General features: G+C 42.9%; 2 protein-coding genes and 1 pseudogene across 5 annotated transcripts in view; 2 read left to right on the plus strand and 1 right to left on the minus strand.

Annotated features, from left to right (window-relative positions):
* LOC147998836 (uncharacterized) overlaps positions 1-24189 on the minus strand; it is a 924038-nt gene that overhangs the window by 221459 nt on the left and 678390 nt on the right. The gene's annotated exons all lie outside the window — the stretch shown is intronic.
* LOC147998838 (disks large homolog 5-like) overlaps positions 1-24189 on the plus strand; it is a 260765-nt gene that overhangs the window by 153569 nt on the left and 83007 nt on the right. The window lies entirely within an intron of this gene.
* Positions 18782-19945, plus strand: LOC134483252 (zinc finger CCCH-type antiviral protein 1-like; annotated as a pseudogene).

A 24189-nucleotide genomic window follows, 5' to 3' on the forward strand; every position in this document is an offset into this window, starting at 1 on the left:
TCAAAACAAAATCCCAAGCTTCTCATATGAGGACTGCAGGAAGTGTTATCTGGTGGTCAGTTCTGATTAGACATTTTAGATAGAACTGTGCACAGTGAACCTTGATGTGATGGGTCCTATATAAAGCTTTTTGCAATATTGGAATTTTAACAAACCTCATCCAGAACGTACAGAAGAGGTAAGGATGTGATCACCATGTCCTTGCTCTCTATCAGGTTATTTTTCTGTGTCCTTGATTGTCAGGCATAGAACAGCAACACTCTGAAATAGCTGGTAGACATGGGAAAACGTGGCTAAAACTATAGTTGTGGTTACACACCTCAACTGTCAAAGGCTAATGCTGTCCTCACAGTCCTTGGAAGCCACTCTTGTAAGCCTATGTATTGGAAAGTGGAAGGAGGTTTATCTGAGCTCAAAGTGAACCTGGCCAGCCAGGGAGAGGGCAACATGGGATACTTGTGACCCTGTCTAAAACCAGCACAGAAACCCACCCTGCATTCAAAGCATCATCCACCAATTCTCGATTATCTACTATTCTCTCCCTACCAGTCGTTCAGTTTGGAATGGTAGAAAAAAAAAAAAACAAAACTGGGACTGATCTTTCTATTCTAAGGACCTTGATCTCTCTTTCCTTAGGTTCACCTTAAGAGTGCATACAAATGGATATCATCATCTGAACATCGTAGTATTATCTACTCTGTATATGTAGCATAATACTGTGACTATGACAATCAAGCTTCCTTGAGTGTTGTTGCCCCATCAAGAAGTGTGATGTACTGAGGCCAATCCCCAGTGATCCTTTCAAGGGATTAGAAGGAAGCCATCAGAGATACTCTACTTCTTTGTCATTAGATTAAATCAAGTTGACACAATGTGAACCTGGTGGGCTATTTGACCATGCATCTTTCTCACAACCCCACCTTTCTGAGTTCAGTCCATGGCAGAATTCATTGCCCACCATCGTAGATATTTCTTTGTATATTTCCACAAGAGCCAGGATTCTTTTCTTTTTTTAAAATAGAATTAGTTGTAGGCAACCAACTGTTGCCCTATGTAAGAAATGATTAGTATATATTGTAACTTACCACACTGTATTTGTGTATACAAGTACATTATTGGGAATCCAGCATTACTGAGGAATTGGAAACCAGTGCTGTGGCCTTGCCTTTCTGTGCCTAGTCCTGGCTCACAGGCAGCAGGGGGCAGACCTTGAGTTCCTCTTCAGGGACCGAGTGATGGTGAATGGACACTGAGCAGGCAGAGAAACACAGCTGAGGCAGCTCCTTTCAGGTATCAAACACATCATCTCCTTCCCATCTTAAGGGCTGTTGCTGAAGTCTTGCCCCCATACCTACCTTAATAGCAGCAAATTTGTTACACAGCAGCCAGCTCTTTCCTATTGTTCTGTAATACGCCTCCACCTCATGGATGCCAACAAACAAACTAACAAAAAACAAAAAAACCTGACATTGAACTGTGTGGTGCTGGTCACATACCCTGTTATGTTCTGTATGTTATGAGGTTTGTTAATCTTTTTTTTTTTTTTTGGTTCTTTTTTTCGGAGCTGGGGACCGAACCCAGGGCCTTGCGCTTCCTAGGTAAGCGCTCTACCACTGAGCTAAATCCCCAGCCCCGAGGTTTGTTAATCTTAACAAGTTCCCTAAGTGTATTCTTCACATAGGACCCATCAGATTCAAGGAAAATAGGAACAATTATGTGTAAAATGGCCTGAGTCAGGGCCCATAGACCGAAGCATTTCCAACACTTGTGCATGAGCCCATGTGGATCTTGCAATGAGCTGGGTCTAGCAATGTCCAGTACACAGTTGTGAGCTGTTGCTCTGGTTGAACTGTATTGGTGTGTGCATTAATAAACTACACCTATTTAAATGAATTCAGTGTCCTGTGGTTTGAATCCAGACCCCTTGACACCAGGTCTTCCCTTCTGCAGCACTTGGGAAAAAGGCTAAGTTTAGGAAAGGTGACGTCTTGTCATAAGTTATGTGACAAGAGGGATGGTGAATGATCCCTTGTGATAAGAATCAAGGTTTCCTCTGTGGTATTTAGGTCTATACTGGCCCTGTGCAACAGCTTCAAGAACCCATTTCTGATTTTCCTTGGGATTCCCGTGATGATGCACTCAGACATGATTGGAAACAACCAAAACGGTAGTCAGACTTGATTTATAAAATGTAGGTAACATTACAAACTTATGTTGCAGGATATTTGATTCATATTATCAGCCCCAAGACAGTGTTATTTACTTTAAAAAAAATACCTCTGGCAGTTCAGTTCAGCACTAGCACCGATATTTTACCCTAGAGCTTTTTTTGGTTGTTTGTTTGTTTTTTGTTTTTGTTTTTGGATGAACAAGTACTTTCTTATTTTGTGGCCCAGCCCTAGCTCTTACTTCTTTGCACAGTCACAGAGAGACCTCAAACATATACTCAGCCAAAGGCAGGGGAATGTAGAAAAGAGCCTAAGGCAATACCACATAATGACATTGAAAGTGGGTGGCCAAAAGGTGTTATAAAATTCACCTCACTTCAGTGAGTGATGACATACCAACCTGGTGGCCTACGATTCTAGATTATTAATCAGAATCCTTTCGTCATATTAGATCTTAATAGAAACAAGGAAGCAGTCCTTTCCTGAAGTATATATTCATCATACGTAAAGAAGATATTAAATCCATATACAACTCAGAATAGCACTATCCCCCAAGACCGGAAAGATCTGGCAACATGAATATTAGAAGCTTCTCCTGTGTTACAGTGGTAAGCACAGAAGAAAGAGGAAGATAGGGCTGAAAACAAAAGCATCAGGCCAGAGCACTGTTTCTCAGGATGAGTTGCTAGGTGAAGGTAAATAAACCTTACTAAGTTTAATACAGTATTACATACACTGTTGTAAGTAACTGGAGCCGAGGCTATCCCCAAAGGTTTGCCTGTCTGTGAAATCTGATACCCTAACTCAGGTGTCTTCCCTGGCCTCAGTGGGAGAAGGTGCACCAGCCCTACAAAAACTTGATGTGTCTTGGTGGAGGCACACTCTGAGGGATATTCCTCTACTCTCTCAGAGGAGATGGTGTGAGGACATTGGGGAGGAACTGTGGGAGAGAAGTAACAAGAGAAAGGACAGCAATTGGGATGCAAAGTGAATTTAAGCCTGTCAGTTACTGCTCTATTGCTGTGAAGAGACACCTTAACTAAGGTAACTAATAAAAGAATCAGGGTGTGCCCATGGCTCCAGGTAGATATGTAGCAGAGGACCAGCTTATCTGGGATCACTGGGACGGGAGACCCTTGTTTCTGAGGAAGCTTAATGAACCATGATATTGGAACTGAGGCCTCTGAGGCGGGAATGAATTGGCAGGTGGAGGAGCAATCTCATAGGGAGAGAGTGTGGGGGACAGAAGAGGGGGTCATGTAGAGGAACATGGAGTGGGAGATAAATTGGAAATGTAGATAAAGTGATGAAAGAAAACTAAAAAAATGAGACTATGAGTATCATTCTAATTCAAGCAGCAAATAATAAAAACATAAATGCGAGAGTCGCCTGGTCCTGTTCATGTCATCCTGAATCTTAAAATCTTTTTTCCTCCAAATTCCATGCCACATGAGTTGCACTGACCTGTCAGCTGCCTGCTTGGATGACAACAGCAGCAGCTTCCCTATGCACTTGCTTTGTAGGAGCACGAAATCTATTGAGCTCCCTTTTCCAAGTTGGAACTTTAATTGGTAAGAGTCTTGCCTTGAGGACACCTTCCACATCTCTACAGTACAGAGGCAGGAGGCTTATCGTTAATAACATCCATCTCCTTAACTATGTCACCCTCCTCTTCAGCACATGACTTTGCTGTGACATTAAACTTCTTAGTGATCTTTTCCACTCTAAGCTGCACATGGTTTTCATGTGTTTGCCCTGTGTGTTGTTCCTTGTCCTGCAGTCTTGAGGAACAGTGACCAAAAGTAACCAAACCACAGACTCAAAGCCATGTTAATACTGTATTGTGTACTATTTTCACAGAGCTGCCTGAGGTGTAAATGGGACATGGAGAATTCGAACATAGTTTGAATCTTAGGCCTTTCACTGGGCAGTCCCTCATCTTCTCTAAAAATTAACCCCATTCTTCTACCATTAAGACCCACCTGCTGGTTAGCTCTTTACCCCTCTGCCGTGGTCTGTTCCATATCTCCTCCTGCCCATGTCTATTCTGAATCTCCTGCTTCAGCTTGCCTCTGCCTATGTCCCTCTCTATGCCCGGAAGTTCTGCCCACATACTTCCTGACGCACCTCTTGGCCATCAGATCTTTATTACATCCAATCGGCAGTGAGACAACACCTGATACATCTCTTAGCTTGTGTTGAGCTGGTGAGAAGGACAAACATCCACAAAATAGCAAACCTGATGATGGGATATAGAAATGACAAGAGAAATCCTGCCAGCACTTAGCTCACTGCCAGTACAGAACTAACAATTGAAAGTTGACACACCTTAGTACAAAGGGAGGTCACCTCAGCATTTCCCCTTTTACTCCAAGAAATACCTTTAATTTAACATTAATAAGCTAGATAAAATAAGAAAACTTATGAGATGCATCAGGTAAGAATTACTGTCACAATATTCTGTCCATTCGTATTTTGCAAAATTGGAGAAGGTACTTCATTATCTAAATTATATTAGTCTAAAATTTTGTACCTAAATCATTTTCTATCACTTTTTAAGCTTTGTATCCCTTATCTATCATAACTTGCATTTATTAACCATAATAAGTCTTCTGAGACCAAATGTACTTTCATTAATTCCAAACAATTTAAGCGTTTATGTCTTTCATCCTTAAAATTTGACACATTTTTTGCGTACAAATTTTCTTTTTCTTTTTCTTTATTCAGCTTCCACACGAAGATTATTTTTGCTCTGATTTAGAGCAGGATGTAAGGGTGGAGTGCAGACCTGAGGGGAGGGCAGATGAATGGAGTTGAGGTGCAGGATGTGAGGTTCACAGAGAATAAATAAGAAGTTAAAAAAAATAAGAAATGAGCACAGTGGGGATGAAGTTGTGAATGCTTGGCATGGGGAAGTTTGGCAGTGGACTGGGCATTTAGGGGTGGGGTGGGATTGGCGTGGGTTCTGGAGTAGTAAGGATGGTGTCTGTTCTTGTCTTTTGGGGAAACTCCTCGGTCTTCTCCCATCACTCCTCCACCTCCAACCGCCATAACTGCCTCCTACCACAGCAGCGGCTTCTGGGCATCGGCCTCTTTCTGCTCAAGCTCTTCTATGTGCTCGGGGGTGGTACAAGCTTTTAAAAGTCCCAGGCAGTGGGCAGACCACGCACACTCTCCTGGCATCCCCATCCTCTCTCAGGATTTATGGTGCCAGAGCGGTTATCGCAGGAGTTTTGATACTGCTGTGGAGTGTCCATAGAGCCCTGCTTTCTGAGCCTCCCATGTCCACCCTGTTCCTGTCCAGGTTCCTGGCTGTCACATTTCTGCACGATGGTGAACAAGTTTGCTTTTCTGATTCTCATAACAAGAAAAGGTTAAGACTAAACTATCTAATCTTCAACCCCATCCAAGATCTGAGGAGGAGAAATGTTGCCTGAATAAAAGGAAATTCAGAGCAAACAGCTTCCAAACCTAAGAAATGACAGAAATTGTTGGCTACCCTGGGAGTCAGTCAGCAAATATTCCTGTGTCACTGTGGCATCCACCTTCAACTCAATGGGCCAGGAGCTCTGACAACAATCCTTTGAAGCAGGTCACTTGAAGGACTATCCTATTTTTTTTTCCAAAAACTGGGACACAGACTTCCCCATGATCAACTTCTGCACAGTCTGGACAGCTTTCTGGCAGCAGTAGAGGTAAGTGGGTAGTATTTCACCCAATGGTTCTTTAGAGCCCATCATCTTTTTCAGAATAAATTGGGGACACTACCAGGAGTTGAGGTCTCTCCCACTGTGAAAAGCCTTTAACTATTAGGACATCTGAAATGGCAGATTCTTCAGATCTCTAAAGGATTTGAGAACCACCTTTGTATGTAATGTCTATCTCAGTGGACAAATGTGGCTTTTTTTCCCAAGGGATTTACTTCCTACTTAACTTTAAAAACATACACAGGAAGTTAAATAAAGCTTATTTCTGTACCTAACTAAAGCAGTACCTAACATGACTGGAAGACTGATTATTTATAGTTGGAAAGTACCAGCTTGAATTCCTTAATTATCCACGGCAGTGTGCAGTAGTAATTTTATTAAATTAGAATTTTACACCACATTGTGAATAAGTTGCATATACTTATATCTTAAAAATGAATTGAATCATTTATGCAAGTACAATTTTAAATTCTATCATCATTCAAAAATCCATGCCATCCTAAAATATTTGAGACTTGGTATTGCTTTCTAGTATAAATAGAGATACAGTGATCTATGATTTTGTCATTTTAGTCCCTTCTCCTGATATCCCACAACATTAGACAGAGAATTGAGGACAGAAAGAGAAAGGAAGAAAGACATTCCTGATTCGAATCTGCTTTACTGTTTCCTCCCTGACCATGGCCAGTAAGAACTTGCAACCAACCCCCTAACTGACAATAATCATCTACAGCCCACGGCAGACAAATAACCACCCACCCACCCTTCCTCTTGAGAATGAGGGGGTCATATTCCTTTAAGTTGCTTCCCAATGTGTGTGGGGTGACAACATGTTTTGGGGACCTTACAACAATTGGGACATTTTCCAAATCCTGGGAGATCTTGCAGTTTCCTATGCGTCCAGACCCTGAATGTGGCAGGATTAACTGAACTCCTGGCTACATTAACAATGAAAAATACAAACACACATTCCTACCATATGAGGAAGGTCACCGGATAGCTACCCCTTGAAGTTTGCTCAAAACAATTAGTCAATTAGCTTTTTATTTATCTTCAGGTCACTTCTTAGTAAACAGGCAGAAAAGAGACAGATTGTTTGCCAAAATTATATCAATTGCTTCTAAGCCAGTCACCAATAGAGTTCCTGCCATCCTTTGAAGTTTCATCAGAGAGGCTCTATTTTGCACAGACTCACAATACTTATGTCTCCCATGTGGCAAACTAAAAGAACTGTTAAGATCTTCTTAAATAATTCAACAGTTTTCCCAATCCAAAGTCTCCCACCCTCCTCCAAAAAATCAAGAGATTCCTCACAAACATCTCCACTCACTTCGGTACCAGTTTATATATCAGTCACATTTCTGTTACTGCAGAAAAATACTATGACCAAGAACAACTCAAGGAATACAGTTCTTCACATTGTGGTAACCAACCCCAACTACCAAATTATTTCATTGCTAAGTCATAAATGTAAGGTGGCTACTGTTTTGAATTGTAATGTAAATATCATGTATAAAGTATGTCTCATATGTGACTGTTCCCTGAAGGGGTTGCAACCCACAGGTTGAAAACTGCACTTGTGTGTGGTGGTGGGAGGGGGGGTTGTGGGTTTTTTGTTTTGTTTGTTTGTTTTCCTTTTTCTCAAAACCCAAATGCTGATAAGAACATAGGCCAATATCAGGCTCTTCAATTTTATTCCATTAGGCACTGTGTCTGCTCTCATGATATTAACATGCTGGTTTTTCTTTTTTACTATTCCCCAAAATGAAGGTGAAATCATTAAAGGTGATGCCTCCCGCAGTGCTTTACTGTCTTATTAGTTAGCAGTGTCTGACTGCCCTGCTCAGTTGTGCTTTCATGTGAGTTCTGAGATTTTTTTTTCATTCCCATGAAGATCTGTAATGGGATTATAATGGGATGGATTTAAACCTGTAGATGACTCTGATAGGATTCAATATAATAATATAAATCATACTGATACATGAAAATGAGAGGTCTCTTCATTTTCTGGTTTCTTTAGTTTTTTTATTTTTCCTAATGATTTCATTTTAACAAGTCTTTACTTCCTTAGATATTACAAGATTTTTATTCTGAATGGGTTTGTTTTCTTGGCTTCTTTCGTCTTATTTATTGTTGGTATACAGGAGTTCTATTGATTTTACTGTGATTTTAGTGAATGTGTCCATGAGCCATAGGAGTTTGCTAGTGGTTTCGTGGTCTTTATATATGGATCATATCGCCGGCAAATGAGAATACTCTGACTGCTTTCTTTCATATTAACATGCCTTTCCATCTCTCTATTGTCATATTGTTTGGATAAGACTTCACATACTAGTTGAATTAGATGAAAAGAATGAACATCTGTGACTTATTCCTGATTTTAGTGGAAATCCATTATTGTTTCCTCCAGTTAGGATGCTGTTGGCCTTGCATATCGCCTTCATAATGTTAAGGTATGTCTTCTCCATATCCCAGATTCTCCAGGACTTTTGCATTAATCACTGTGGGATTTTGCCAAAGAGATTGTCTGCCTCTACTGCAGTGATCATGTGTTTCCTGTCCTTGGTTTTCTGTGGTGAATTGTTTATTCATTTGTATTTGTTGAAACATTCTTGCACCTCTGCAGTCAAGCCAGCTTGATCACGGTACCTGACACTTTTGGTAAATGTCTGAATTTTATTTTCCAGGATATTATTGAGAAATTTTTCACTTAACTGTTCCTTCCAATCTTAGTTTCTTTTCTATGCTGTGAAGAGACACCATGAGCAAGGGAACTTGTAGAAGAAAGAGTTTATTTCAGCTTACAGTTTCAAGGATCATGAGTCTATGAATATTATGCTGGGGTACATGGCAGCAGGTAGGACACCATGTTTCTAGAGAATTGGCTGAGAGCTTACATCTTATGTGCAAGTCGGAGACAGAGAAAGTGTTAACTATAGATGGTGTTGAATTTGGAAACCTCAAAGCCCAATCCCATACACTCCTCCAACAAATCCGTATCTTATAATTCTTCCCGAATATTTCCACTAACCAGCAACAAACATTCATATATGTGAGTTTATGGGGGCCATTATCATTCAAATCACCATATTCCACTCCCAATTCCCCATAGATTCTTAAACATATCATAATAAAAATACATTAGCTCAGCTTCCAAAACCCCTGTAGTCTTTCGGTCTCTACACAGTTTATCCACAGTGCTTTTCGACACTCCAGGAAGTCCCTTAATTATTCCCCTATGAAATCAAAAGGCAAATTGCATACATCCAATGTGTAATGCCAAAAATATGTTATCATTGCAAAGGGAAATTGGGAATGTGGTGAGCCAGTTCAAGGCATTAACCCAACAGGGCACACTCCACATTCTCTACTTCTGATGCATGACAAAGGGATTAGATGGGTCCACTGCTCTGGCTTTGCTGACTGCAACATAATTCCTAAAACTATGTTGTATCGCATAGATCTGTGGTGGTTGTGTTTTCATTGTCACTCATTTCTAGGAATTTTAAATTTTCCTTGTGTGTTTCTCCCTTGGCCCTTTCAGGAGTGTGTTGTTTGTGTTGCTGACCTTCCACGAGAGTGTGTACTGACTGCACTTTCTATTGTGTGATACCAGTTTGATTCCTTTGTGCTTAGATAGAATGCGTGACACTACTTCAGCTTTCTTATCTTTCCTGAGGGCTGTTCTGTGTCCTAATCCGTGGTCAATTTTGGAGACAGATCCACAGGCTGATAGAAAATATATGTATAGTTCAGTGTAGTTTGTTAGGTCCATTTGACTGATGATGTCACTGAATTCTGCTCCTCCTCTTTTGTTTATTTGCATGTGATCTGCCAAGTGGTCAGAATAGACTATTAAAAACAATCACAACCACTATTATAGCTAATGGGTAATTTCACATCTATCTGATAATTATATATTTAAATTTGTGACTGCTGTGTTTAATATGTATATATTTAGAATTGTAGTATCTTTTGGTAATTGCAAAGTATAAAATCAATGTCCTTACATCTTCTTGACAGGATTGGTTTGAAATCTATTCTGTCAGCTGGATAGAGAAACTGCATAGAATTGCTATAGGGACCTGTGTCTTAGGTCTGTTTCCCTAGTATATCCTCTACATCTCTCATGATGGTGATCCTGTTTCTGGCTAAATAATGTCTGTTCACTGGGGAATTGAGTTTAGTGATATGCAAATATTATTTAAACCTATGTATTTAATTTTGTTAATTTTTGTGTGTTTTATTGGCTTCTTTTGATTGACTGTTCTAGTTTTGTTAAATTATTTCCTGTTTCCTCTGGTATTTTATCCTTCTCTTCAAACTAAAGTATTCCTTTTAGGATCCTCTATAGAGCTCCTTACTGGTTATACATATTTTGTAAATTTATTCATCATATGCCTTAATCAGCACAGTAGCTGGGCAGCTGCCTGCCCTCCATGGTATCAGATCTACTTTCCAAACAATAACACTCAACTCGTACTGACTGTGTAGCATCTTGGCTGCTCTTTGTTGCACTTGGACAGCCCTCAGGACCAGGCTCTCCTCTCCCTTAACCATGGCTGCTCTCCTCTTCCTCTCTCCTCTCCATCACACATGTTCTTCCTTTATTCTCTGGCAGCTTCTTCCTCCTTCTTCCCTCCTCATGATCCTCTCTAGCAAAGCCCTCAAAGCTCACCTCCCCCATCTCTCTGCTGTGCAGCTGTTGGCTGTTGGCTTCTTTATGATCACAGTTAACTGGGAGCAGGGTCAGTTTTTGGAGGTTAACCAGTCTTGAGTTCTACATATTAGCATTAAAATACAAGCAGAATTAGGCCAATCCACTACAAGGATTTCTTTTGTTTTGGTGTAAGTTTTCTTTTACCTTTTCACTTTTTATTTTATTTTTGGCTATTTTTTTATTAATTGGTTATTTTATTTATTTACATTTCAACTGTTGTCCTGCTTTCCACACTCCCCTCATAATATCTTACATCCCATTTCTGCTCAGCTTTGCCTATATGACAGTGTTCCCCCACCTACACATATCCATTCCCACCTCACAACTCCAGCATCTACTTTTGGTGGGCAACAGGCCTCAGCGTAGTCAATGGCCTCCCGCCACATGGGTGCCACTTAAATCAGTCCTCTTCTACACAGTTAACTAGAACCATAGACCCTGTATATACTTTGGCTGGCAGTTTATTCCCTAGGAGCTGGGGGATTGGTGACAGAGGGTCTGGTTAGATATTAAAGACCAATAGTTGCTGCTTTCTCTTCTTTTTCTGGTTATGGGTGAAATGGTGATTGTGTGCTTCATTTTTTGAAATTATTGAGAGATGATTTATTTCTTGGTTTTTCTTGGGTATAGTTTAGCTCATTGTCTTGGAGTTTCCCTACTACAATCCTCTGTTGTGCTTTCTTAGAGAAAAATATTGTTTAAATTTGGTTTTGTCATGAAATATTTTGGTTTCTCCATTTATGGTGATTGAGAATTATGCTGGGTATAGGATCCTTGGTCCGCATTACATCTGCCCAAGATTTTCTGGCTTTTGGAGTCTCTGTTGAGAAGTCTGGTGTAATTCAGATAGGTCTGAACTTATTTGTTACTGGTTATTTATACCTTACCCCTTCTAATGATCTTTCTTTGATCTGTGCATTCAGTGTTTTAATTATTATGTTAATGGAGGAATTGTTTCTGGTATGATTAAATTGGCATTCTGTAGGCTTGTTGTACCCTCATGGCCTTTTCTTTCTTTACCTTATGGATGTTTTCTGCTATGATTCACTGAATATGCTTACTGGACCTGTAAACTGGAAATCTAAATTCTCTTCTATTCTATTATCCTTAGGTTTGGACTTTTAATTCTGTCCTGAAATTCATGGATGTTTTGTATTCAATAAACCATACATGGTTATCTGAGATGGGTATTTTGTGATTTGTGGGGTGATCTCCTTGACCCCAACTCTTACATTTAGTACCACGTTTTATAATGAAACAAGGTCAAGAATGGTGACCTCTTGCCATAAACTATATGAGAAAGGCAGGTGAATGAATGTGTGTCAAGTATCAGTAGATTCCTGGGTGGTTTTTGCTCCGGGTTGGCCATATGCAACAGTTTCAAAAGCCCAAGTTTGATGTTCCTTGGGATTCCCAAGATGATGCACTCAGACCTGACAGACAACACCCAGAATCCTCATCAAAGAAATTGATTTATAAAATCAAGGGGACGTTACTAAATCATGTTACAAAATATTTGATCACACTGTGATCTCCAAGAATGTATTATTTACTGAAAAACTAGTGTGTGGTATAGCAGGGCCATGGCACAGACATTTAAAGCAAGAGTTGTTTATTCATGTAAACATGGACTTAATTACGGTATGGCTCACCTACCACACACATTTATGGCAAAGGTAAAAAGTGCACTTAGGTCCAGCAGATCAAGACACAACGTGAAAGGAAATCTAGATAACTAAACCAATGGAAAGTTTTTGAGTTAAAGGATTTTTAAGAAAGTGTTCAGAGGGAACAGGACTGCTCTTCTTCTGGGAGGTCAGTGAATCAGGAAAGACAGTTGGGAGCTTTACTTGACTTCAGCATCTGACTCCTGAAACTTCATTGGTAAAATTAATGTCTGGAATTTTGGATTGTAAAACAACAGGTTGGCCCTGCAACTTTTGGCAAGGCCCATGGACAAAGAGATCGCACCTGATGGGAACAATCTTAAAAGCCATCTGATTCTGGTAAGTCACCTGAGAAGTCCTCAAGGAGAGAGGAATGAATGGGTAGCACCATAATAGAAGGCTTTAGCCAATCGTACTGGTGTGAGGTGAAATCTCAGGGTTGTTTTGATTTGCATTTCCCTTATGACTAAAGATGTTGAACATTTCTTTAGGTGTTTCTCAGCCATTCGGCATTCCTCAGCTGTGAATTCTTTGTTTAGCTCTGAACCCCATTTTTTAACCAGTGCGATTGGCTAAGATCAAAAACTCAGGTGACAGCAGATGCTGGCGAGGTTGTGGAGAAAGAGGAACACTCCTCCATTGTTGGTGGGATTGCAGACTGGTAAAACCATTCTGGAAATCAGTCTGGAGGTTCCTCAGAAAATTGGACATTGAACTGCCTGAGGATCCAGCTATACCTCTCTTGGGCATATACCCAAAAGATGCCTCAACATATAAAAGAGACACGTGCTCCACTATGTTCATCGCAGCCTTATTTATAATAGCCAGAAAATGGAAAGAACCCAGATGCCCTTCAACAGAGGAATGGATACAGAAAATGTGGTACATCTACACAATGGAATACTACTCAGCTATCAAAAACAACGAGTTTATGAAATTCGTAGGCAAATGGTTGGAACTGGAAAATATCATCCTGAGTGAACTAACCCAATCACAGAAAGACATACATGGTATGCACTCATTGATAAGTGGCTATTAGCCCAAATGCTTGAATTACCCTAGATCCCTAGAACAAACGAAACTCAAGACGGATGATCAAAATGTGAATGCTTCACTCCTTCTTTAAATGAGGAAAAAGAATACCCTTGGCAGGGAAGGGAGAGGCAAAGATTAAAACAGAGACTGAAGGAACACCCATTCAGAGCCTGTCCCACATTTGGCCCATACATATACAGCCACCCAATTGGACTAGATGGATGAAGCAAAGAAGTGCAGACCGACAGGAGCCGGATGTAGATCGCTCCTGAGAGACACAGCCAGAATACAGCAAATACAGAGGCGAATGCCAGCAGCAAACCACTGAACTGAGAATAGGTCCCCTATTGAAGGAATCAGAGAAAGAACTGGAAGAGCTTGAAGGGGCTCGAGACCCCAAAAGTACAACAATGCCAAGCAACCAGAGCTTCCAGGGACTAAGCCACTACCTAAAGACTATACATGGACTGACCCTGGACTCTGACCCCATAGGTAGCAATGAATATCCTAGTAAGAGCACCAGTGGAAGGGGAAGCCCTGGGTCCTGCTAAGACTGAACCCCCAGTGAACTAGTCTATGGGGGGAGGGCGGCAATGGTGGGAGGGTTGGGAGGGGAACACCCATAAGGAAGGGGAGGGGGGAGGGGGATGTTTGCCCGGAAACCGGGAAAGGGAATAACACTCGAAATGTATATAAGAAATACTCAAGTTAATAAAAAAAAAAATAATAGAAGGCTTTAGGATCTCGGATAGTGCTACTCTAGATGCCTTGGAAATAGAAGCAGAAAATGTAAAGCTAAATGACTTCGCAGGAATTAGCTCATTTCTGATTATGATTTTTTCATATTGGTATTTTATATTTATTCTTTTTTTAAAATTTAAATCAAGAGCCTTAGGTTGTAAGGTGAGGCGGTCTTAGAATCAGAAAATGCTTAGAACACTTGTATGGCGCCCCACAACTAACACTATCTGGCTAGAAATTCTACTTTTAATATCGTCATCATCGACAGCTTCCATTTAACCAGCAGGGTCCATGCCAGGCAGACACTGAGCAGGTTGTATGTTCTGTTAATCTCCACAACAACCCAATTCAGCAGAAACACCTCCAGTTTACAGGTGAAGAAACCACAGCTCAAAGCAAATGAGTATCAGGGTCCCCTCAGTCTCACTGTCTGTCACTTAGACCCACATCCTTCTCTGTACAGGGAAGCCATGGGCCTGATGTGGCTGTGCAAGCTGACTCTGCTGAGATGATCAATGCTATTCTTGACCCTGGGAGAATTTAAGACAAGGTGAGCCCACAGACTCCTGGGATAGATTCTGCCTCTGGGTTCTAGGGTGGGACACAGTATCCCTTGCCATGGATCTCTACTCATCTGAGGAGTCTGCTCCCATGTGTCAGCTTCTATGGCAGTGGTTCTCAACAGTCCTACTGCTGCAACCCTTTAATACAGCTCTTCATACTGTGATGATCCCCTCCATAAAATTATTTCATTGCTACTTCATAAATAATATTGCTACTCTTATGAGTCATAATGTACAAGGTATCTGATATGCAATCTCTGTGAAGCAGTTGCCACCCACTGGTTGAGAAATATTGCTCTATAAACTTTTTTTTTTTTAATGAAAGGCTTTCACCTCAGAAGTACCTGGAGCAGTTGTAAGAGCCCTGAAATACTGACAAGTTTTGGCAGGCCCAAGACTGCTTGCCTTAATGACAACAGAGATTCCTGGCTAAAGGCACAATCTGAAATCACTGTCCCCAGGTCATTTCTTGCCTAAGTTTTCCCTCATTACAATGTCTGTCTGCTTGGACATGTCTGTCCAGGAAGCCAGTCCATGTAGTCTCTGATACAGACAGAATGCTAAAGGCAAGAATGCTTTCCCTCTGTTGGCCCACAGTCATTTCTATAGAAGTAAGTTCAAATCCCCTGTGGATAAATGTGTGTCTCTCACATGGTGTGTGAGACTTGAAATGTCAACCGTTTGAGTTGACAAAAAACAAATTTCACTTCAGATTTACAGCTGACTAAAAATTATTTTTGGGAGAATGCAGAGGGTGGCCAGGCCTGCAGAGTCAGATCCCCTCCCTGCCTGGGATGATCCCACCCTCAGTAGACTTCAGCTTCACCTATAAGGTGTAATCAGAAAAATCTGACCTTAAGATTCTGAAGTCCACAATATGCACAACCCCTATAGTTGGTAAATGGCCTATATGGGGGTTTTCTCCAGTTTAAACTATTCTGGCTTCTTTTCTCTCTTGTGCTGCAATCTGTTCTCTCAGGTCTGTTGGTCCTGGAAGGACCTGGGTTCAAGTCAAAGCCTCGTGGGTGGGGAGGAAGATGTTCTGTTGTGTGAATGAGTATGGATTAAGAATGTAGCCCCACCAACAGATTGGGAAAAGATCTTTACCAATTCTACAACCGATAGAGGGCTTATATCCAAAATATACAAAGAACTCAAGAAGTTAGACCGCAGGGAGTAAAATAACCCTATTAAAAAATGGAGTTCAGAGGCAAACAAAGAATTCACAGCTGAGGAATGCCGAATGGCTGAGAAACACCGAAAGAAATGTTCATCATCTTTAGTCATAAGGGAAATGCAAATCAAAACAACCCTGAGATTTCACCTCACAGCAGTGAGAATGGCTAAGATCAAAAACTCAGGTGACAGCAAATGCTGGCCAGGATGTGGAGAAAGAGGAACACTCCTCCATTGTTGGTGGGAGGCAGACTGGTACAACCATTCTGGAAATCAGTTGGAGGTTTCTCAGAAAATTGGACATTGAACTACCTGAGGACCGAGCTATACCTCTCTTGGGCATATACCCAAAAGATGCCCCAACATATAACAAAGACACATGCTCCACTATGTTCATAGCAGCCTTATTTATAATAGCCAGAAGCTGGAAAGAACCCAACAGAGGAATGGATACAGAAAATGTGGTACATCTACACAATGGAATATTACTCAGCTATCAAAAACAATGATTTTATGGAATTCATAGGCAAATGGATGGAACTGGAAAATATCATCCAGAGTGAGGTAACCCAATCACAGAAAAACACACATGGTATGCACTCATTGATAAGTGGCTATTAGCCCAAATGCTTGAATTACCCTAGATGCACAGAACACATGAAAATCAAGAAGGATGACCAAAAAGTGAATGCTTCACTCCTTCTTTAAAGAGGAACAAGAATACCCTTGGCAGGGAAGAGAGAGGAAAAGATTAAAACAGACACAGAAGGAACACCCACTCAGAGCCTGCCCCACATGTGGCGTATACATATATAGCCATCCAATTAGACAAGATGGATGAAGCAAAGAAGTGCAGGCCGACAGGAACCGGATGTAGATCGATCCTGAGAGACACAGCCAGAATACAGCAAATACAGAGGCGAATGCCAACAGCAAATCACTGAACTGAGAACGGGATCCCCGTTGAAGGAATCAGAGAAAGAACTGGAAGAGCTTGAAGGGGCCCGAGACCCCATATGAACAACAATGCCAAGCAACCAGAGCTTCCAGGGACTAAGCCACTACCCAAAGACTGTACATGGACTGACCCTGGACTCTGACCTCATAGGTAGCAATGAATATCCTAGTAAGGGCACAGTGGAAGGGGAAGCCCTTGGTCCTGCCAAGACTGAACCCCCAGTGAAAGTGATTGTTGGGGGGAGGGTGGTAATGGAGGGAGGATGGGGAGGGGAACAGCCATATAGAAGAGGGGGGGTTAGGAGGATGTTGGCCCGGAAACCGGGAAAGAGAATACAATCAAAATGTAAATAAGAAATACTCAAGTTAATAAAGAAAAAAAAAAAAAAAGAATGTAGCCCCACTCTGACTGGCCAACTAAGCTCCAGAAAATCTTCCCCAATCACAAAACTGGGCCATGTGGGAGCCTAAACTGTCTAAAGGGGAGAGCTGAGTGCTTTCTCCTGGAAGAAATACTTGGGGGTTGACTATCACTTGTGAACCTTTTGTGTTAAGTCACTTCTCAGAAGGGAAGCTTTCCTCTAACTCTTCCATGGGACCCACCCAGCACTGGGGCCTGAGGATCCTATGGTGTTGCAGCTCTGAGCTGGGAGGGGTAGCTCTCACCCTGGCATGGAGAAGCCTGTTTTCACAGCTGATCTAGATCTGAGGAACAGGGGCTTTTAAAGAAGCATGTGAGAGTATCTCCTGCAGGAGAGCCCAGTCTGCAGGGAAAGTCACACAGGACAGCGAAAAGTGACTTCCCAACAAACACAGGGAATGGGAACCAGGGAGGGCACTGGATGGATGGTCGGAGAGTTTGAGAAAGCCTGCATCTCCCTGAAAGACTTCCCACAACCATAAGTCCCACCACTGTCCCCTTCTCACAGGGGAGGCTCAGCAAAGCCTGCCACCTGCTGGGATCCCTGCAAACTAAAACTGGAGTGGAGAACTGAGGAAAGCACTTTGGTGGAGGGGGAGACACAAGTCTCCAGGGCCAGGTCAGCCTTCTGTCCCTTTGGTTCTCCTCACTTCACAGAGGTGCCTATTGAAAGGTGAGGCAAGCCGGGATCTCAACAGTCTTTGGCCAAAGAAGTGAGAGCCCACAGGGCAGAGCAAGGCAAAGCAGAGCCAGGCAGAGCAAAGTGAAGCCCTGCCAGTCAGCAAATAGGACTTGCACATGTGGGACTGGTGGCAGCAGTGCTTGCCATTGCTCTCCTGGTGGTGCAGAACACCTGCCTGGATGTGGGGAAACTCACAGTGGATTGTCCTCCAGCTGCAACTGCCAGTGCTTGGGGAGGGGGAAGTTGAAGATGCTCCCATGATCCTCCAATTTCCGGCCCACTTTGTCCATGTTCAAGGCTGTGGTCAGCCCCGCCAGAAGCCCCGAGGACAGGGAGAGCAAGCACAACTGGCCAGCAACCACCATGGGCATCTTCGGTGAGACCCAGGCCAAGTAGCCACAGAGGCACACCAGGCAGCCAGGCACCAGCCCCAAGCCTGTGCATACTGAGGCCAATGACACTCCACTAGTCCCTCCCACCATGCACATCCCACCCCTGGCAGGCAAGATCTCTCTATCCAGGGCTTCCCCCAGACCTCCAACTACCAATAGCTCAATGAGCCCTTACTTAATTCTTGTTAACCATAATGGCTTGTCATAAAAGGTCATTGGGAAAGTCAATGATGAGATGAAAGCCTTAAAAGAAAACTAGAGAGACTTACGGAAATGAAGAAGAAAGCTCTCTTCCCAGTAGGAGCCTGGCAGTCCCCAAGCTCAGGGCACCTCATGTCCAGTCTTGAACCCAGCATGCATTTTTGTGGAGAACCTGCCTGCTTAAGGACCTGGCTTCCCACTCATTCTCCTGAGATGATGACTTTAATTCTTTTAATTTTTACTGGTTATTTTCTTCATTTCCATTTCATGTGTTATCCCCTTTTCCAGTTTCCTTTCTCCACGAAGCAGAGTCCAGCTCACAAGCCTGAGCAGCTGCAGCCATAGTGCACCATGGGGGATCCTGGGGCAGACTGTTTCATCACCAAGATCCTGTGGACCCGCAGGGGCTGCATGACCTTAAAGGAACTGCAGAGTAGGATCAGGCTCCAGAGGCAGAGCTCTATGGGCTGCTGGGCAAGACTGCTTATTCCTATTGGAGACTGGAGATCAGGCAGGGATCACGCTGTAGGTGGCGGCTACTACTGAAGCCTGTGGCTTCAATCTCAAGTGCATCCAGGGACCATGCTACAGATTGCCCAAGCCTCTGCAAGCTCAAACTTCTGGGACAGAGTCATTATGCAAAATCCCAGAGAAACCTCTGCAAATATCCACACCAAGTTTTTAGGAAAAGAGCTTCCAAGTCCTGAAGAATCATGAGCTTTCTGGGCTTAACCAAGAGGAGCCGGCCTTCTTCCTGGTACAGGGGGATGCTTTTCTCCTGCAAAAGTTACTACAAAGGAGACAGCCACAAACAGATCTGCTTGAAGCCACAGCCATGCAAGAGAGTCCAAGTCTGTGAGCACTTCACCCAGGCCAACTGCCGTTACCTCAACTGTCTCAGGTCTCATGACCTGATGGACAGGAAGGTGCTGACCTCCATGACTGAGCACGGGCTGAGTTCTGATGGGGTCCAGAACATCCAGGACATCTGCAACAACAAACACATTAGGAGGAGACCCACTGGCATGAGAGCTCCCCATGAACATCATAGCAGCAGGGCACACAGAGACAGAAGCAAAAGCAGAGACTGATTCCTTCCAAACAGCCTAGGATTTCTCTCCCATGTCTCATTTTGGCATCTGGTTCACCTTGTCCAGATGTCACCAGCTGTAAGGATTCCCTGGAGGACGTGTCTACAGCTGTCACTCAGGAGGTCAAGAACCTGGGGACCCAGGACTCTGCACAGCTTTCCTTGGTCTCATCTAAGGCTGCTGGTGTCTGAGGACCCAGTCACATGAGAGCAAGCCAGGGGTTTTCTGAGAATGGAGATCTGGATGCTTCTTTTCTAGAAATCCTACTGATTCTTTGTAAGCTCCTGCCTCCTCTGCTGGCTTTCTTCTTGCTGCAGCAAAAAGAGATGAATCCATGTCCATGAGAACAGGCATGCCTTTTGGACACCGCATGGAGGTCAAGGGAAAGAATGAGGCTCCAGACATCGATTACATCCCATTTTAAATGGTTCTATTGATGGGGTGACAATGGAAGAAGCAACAGACTCAGGAATTCTAGGTAAAAGGAGAAACTCAGGGAAGGAGTTTGGCAATGTTCCTTCTCTTTCAATTCAGTGGAATAATTGAAGCACTATTGTTATTGGGTCTTCATTAAAAGTCTGGTAGAAAGGATGCATTAAAGCCATGTGGCCCTGATTATTATTATTTTTAATTTTTGGAGTGGCAGCCTTTAATGACTGTATCTATTTTCTTATGGGAATTATTCATTACCTTCCCAGATCTGTATTTAACTTGGTATTTGTTATCTGTTAGAAAAATCACCAGTATCAAATAGATTTTTCACTTTTCTCTAGTAAAGGCCTCTGAAGTAAGCCCTAATGATTGTTGAATTCACTCAGTGTCCTTTGTTATATCCCCCTTTTCATTTCTGATTTGGTACTTTAGATATAGGCTCTGTGGTTTGTCTGTCTTGTGGATCTTCTCAAAAAAAAAAAAAAAAAAGCCAGCTCTTGCTTTGCTTGGCTCTTTATATCATTCTCTTTGTTTGTAATTGATTGATTTTAGTTCTGAGTTTATTTCCTGCCATCAAATCCTACCAGACTCTCTATGGGATGAGGCTTTGCCTCACCTTGGTAACAGCAGCATGTGATACATGAAGCTTTTGCTGCTCTCTGTAGTGGGGATGACGTCACAATTTCACTGAAAACCATGCACAGCCTCGTTTTAGACTGTATTAAAGTAGCCCACGATTTCAGTGCTCCCTGCAAGGTGCCATGAGACAGTAGTAACATGAGTCTGCCTGCACCTCGACAGTCACTAGGGACTTCTGAGTGATTTTATGAAAATTTATAGTGAGTTCATGGATGAACATGCACAAACACAAACGCACACACACACTTTACTGACATGGTGCACATTCTTTTTACACAAAGAAGAAAGTGAGTATTAATGAAAACACACCAATAAAGGAATCGATGGACGGGGTTGTGGGGAAGCTGGGGCTTAGAGTTATTTAAAGGCCCTGTGCAGGCTCTCCTTCTGTTGGAGGCTAAACTTCAAGTGCAATGGGTTCTTTATTTTCTTTCTGTATAGCACACAGAGCTAGGGTGGAAACTAGGTTTTGAGCATATTTGGCAAGTACTAGAACACTTAATTAATTCCTAGGGCTGGAACCCTATTAATGTTCTACAGAATTACAGGGCAGGCTGGATGAAGACTCTCAGCTGACAATGTGGACATCTCAAGACAGGCACTGGACAATGGCTGACAGACTTGTATGAAGACTGGAAATGTTTTGCTATCTCAGAGGAAAAGAAGGCCCCTCCGACTACACTGTACTCTAAGGACAGTTTATTCAGGTAAGGGATGACATGAACTATTGTCTCATGTCACAGATGTGAGCACAAAATATCCTAGGTATTGTATGCCAATGGTAGCATTAACAGAACAAATCACACAGTGTTGTGAAGATATAGAATATGACTATATGTAGCAAGAACCAGGCCTCTTCTAGTTTCTAAGATCATACCTGAGAACCTCAAATATAGTAATAATGTGATAATGTGGTATAAGTCTAGTTACAACTAGTTTCTATTGTGACACAGATGACTCTTTTTGTGTCATGTTCAGCTTATAATGAATGACTAGACCTAAGCATGAGAATAACCAAATACTACATTGCTTCTCTAGCTGCTGAGCTTTTAAAAGCCCTGGTGTGACAGCAAGCTTTTGTGGACATCTGGATTATTCCTTCTGTACTTTAACTCTCTAAGTCAACCCCACTCTGAGTAAGTCAGTTCCATTCCATAAGTTGGAAATCAGTCAACTGGAAAAAAAATACTTTCTCAATACAAACACAGATTGGCGATGGAAAAAGGGCAGCTTGAACTGTCCCACCTAGGTCTTGGGCTTGCACAGGCCTGCTCTCCAAAAGAAACGTGTGTTCACAGCTGCAGGCTGCATTCACTATGGATGCTCTTGAGGTTCCTCCCTAAACTGCTTAGATTAAGATAATTCTGTTGCCATCTATCAAAAGAATTCATTATGCCAAACTGGCCTTTCTTCTGAAACTTCTGTTCTGTGGGCAGGGCAAAATCTCCAGCAACCCTCACAGCAATGTGGGCTGCCGATCTGGGACTCAGAATTATACCAGTGCAAACCAAGAACAGGGCAACTGGAAGAGACCTCATTGGGTTGCAGGAACCTTCTGTTCTGAGTCACTTCTCAGAAGGGGCACTTTGCTCTAACTCCTCCATGAGACCCAACCAGTACTGGGGCTGGAGGCTCCTTAGGTGTGGCAGCTCTGAGCTGGGAGGGGGAGCTAGCACACTGACATGGAGAAGCCTGTTTTCACAGCTGATCTCGATCTGAGGAACAGGTGCTTTTAAAGAAGCATGAGAGAGTATCTCCTGCAGGAGGGCTCACTCTGCAGGGAAAGTCACACAGGACAGGGAAAAGTGGCTTCCCAACTTCCACAGGTCCTGTGACCCCAGGGAGGGCACCAGATGGTCCAAGAGTTTGAGAAAAGCCTGCATTTGCCTGAAAGACTTCCCTCAACCATAAGTCCCACCACTGTCCCAGACTCACACCTGAGGATCAGCAAAGCCTGCCACCTGCTGGGGTCCCCACAAACTGAACCCAGAATGGAGAACTGCGGGAAAGCACTTCCGGGGAGGGGGAGACACAAGTCTCTGGGGCCAGTCCTGGGGTCTGTCCCTTAGGCTCTCCTCACCTCCGTTAGCTCCTAGTGCAGAGCGCTGCAAGCCAGGATCTCAAAAGTCTTGGGCTGAAGAAGTGGGAGAAGGTAGCCGCAGTGGCGGTGGGGTCGACAGGGGAGTCGAAGAAGGAATGGTAGCAATGCAAGCAGCGGCAGCGAGGGCGGAGGCCAGGGAGGGGGGCGAAGGAGAGGACGGGTGTGGGGGGGTCGGGGCTGGGGCAGGGTAGGGGCGAGGGCAGGCTGGGGGGGGTTGGGACGGGTCTGAGTCGAGGGCGGTGGTGGGACTGGGAAAGGGGATGGGTCGGAGGCGACATCGAGTGCGGGTGTGAGGCGGGGGCAGGAGCAGGGGCAAGAGCAGGGGCGGGGGCAGGAGCAGGGGCAAGCAGAGCAAAACCCAGCCCTGTCAGCTGGCAGAAAGACTCTGGGGCTGGACAGACTCGCCCTGCAGCTCTATTGATGGGGTGACAATGGAAGAAGCAACAGACTCAGGTATTCTAGGTAAAAAGAGAAACTCAGAGAAAGGGTTTGGCAATGTTCCTTCTCTTTCAAATCAGAGGAATAATTGAAGCACTATTGTTATTAGGTCGTCATTAAACGTCTGGTAGAAAGGCTGCATTAAAGCCTAGTGGCCCTCATATATATTTTTTAATTTTTGTAGTGGCATCGTTTAAATACTATCTATTTTCTTATGAGAATAATCTTATGAGTTAAATCCCACATTTGGATTTAACTTGGTATTTGCTATCTGTGTAGAAAAATTACCAATATCAAATAGATTTTTCACTTTTCTGTAGTAAAGGACTCTGAAGAAGCCCTAATGATTGTTGAATTCACTCACATGTCTATTGCTTCATCCCCCTTTTCATTTCTGATTTGATAATTTAGGTATTGACACTGTGGTGTGTACTTAGTTTCAGAAAGGGGTTGTTTCTCTTATGGATCTCCTCAAAAAACAGCTCTTGCTTCCTATGACTCTTTGTATTATCCTCTTCGTTTGTAATTGAATGATTTTAGTACTAAGTTTATTTCCTGCCATCAAATCATACCAGACTCTCTGTAGGATAAGGCTTTGCCTCATCTTGGTAACAGCAGCATGTGATAAATGAAGCTTTTGCTGCTCTCTCTAGTGGTGATGACGTCACAATCTCTGTGTAAACCATCCACAGCCTGTTTTTAGGCTGTATTATAGTAGACCACCATTTCAGTGTTACCTGCCAGGTGCCGTGGGACACTAGTAACACACGTCTGCATGCACCTCGACAGTTTTCATTACAGTCTTCTAAGTCATTTTATGAAAATTGAGAGTGAGTTCATGGATGAACATACACAAACACCTGCACAGAAACACAAACAAACACAAACTCTCTCTCTCTCTCTCTCTCTCTCTCTCTCTCTCTCTCTCTCTCCCACACGCACACACACACACACTTTACTGACATGGTACACATTCTTTGCACACCAAAAATAAAGTGAGCAGTAATGAAAATACACCAATAATGGAGTCGATGGAGGGAGTTATGCAGAAGCTGGGA

The sequence above is a fragment of the Rattus norvegicus genome, chromosome 19 (genome assembly GCF_021556685.1).
Source record: "Rattus norvegicus strain SHRSP/BbbUtx chromosome 19, alternate assembly SHRSP_T2T, whole genome shotgun sequence".
NCBI lineage: Eukaryota > Metazoa > Chordata > Mammalia > Rodentia > Muridae > Rattus > Rattus norvegicus.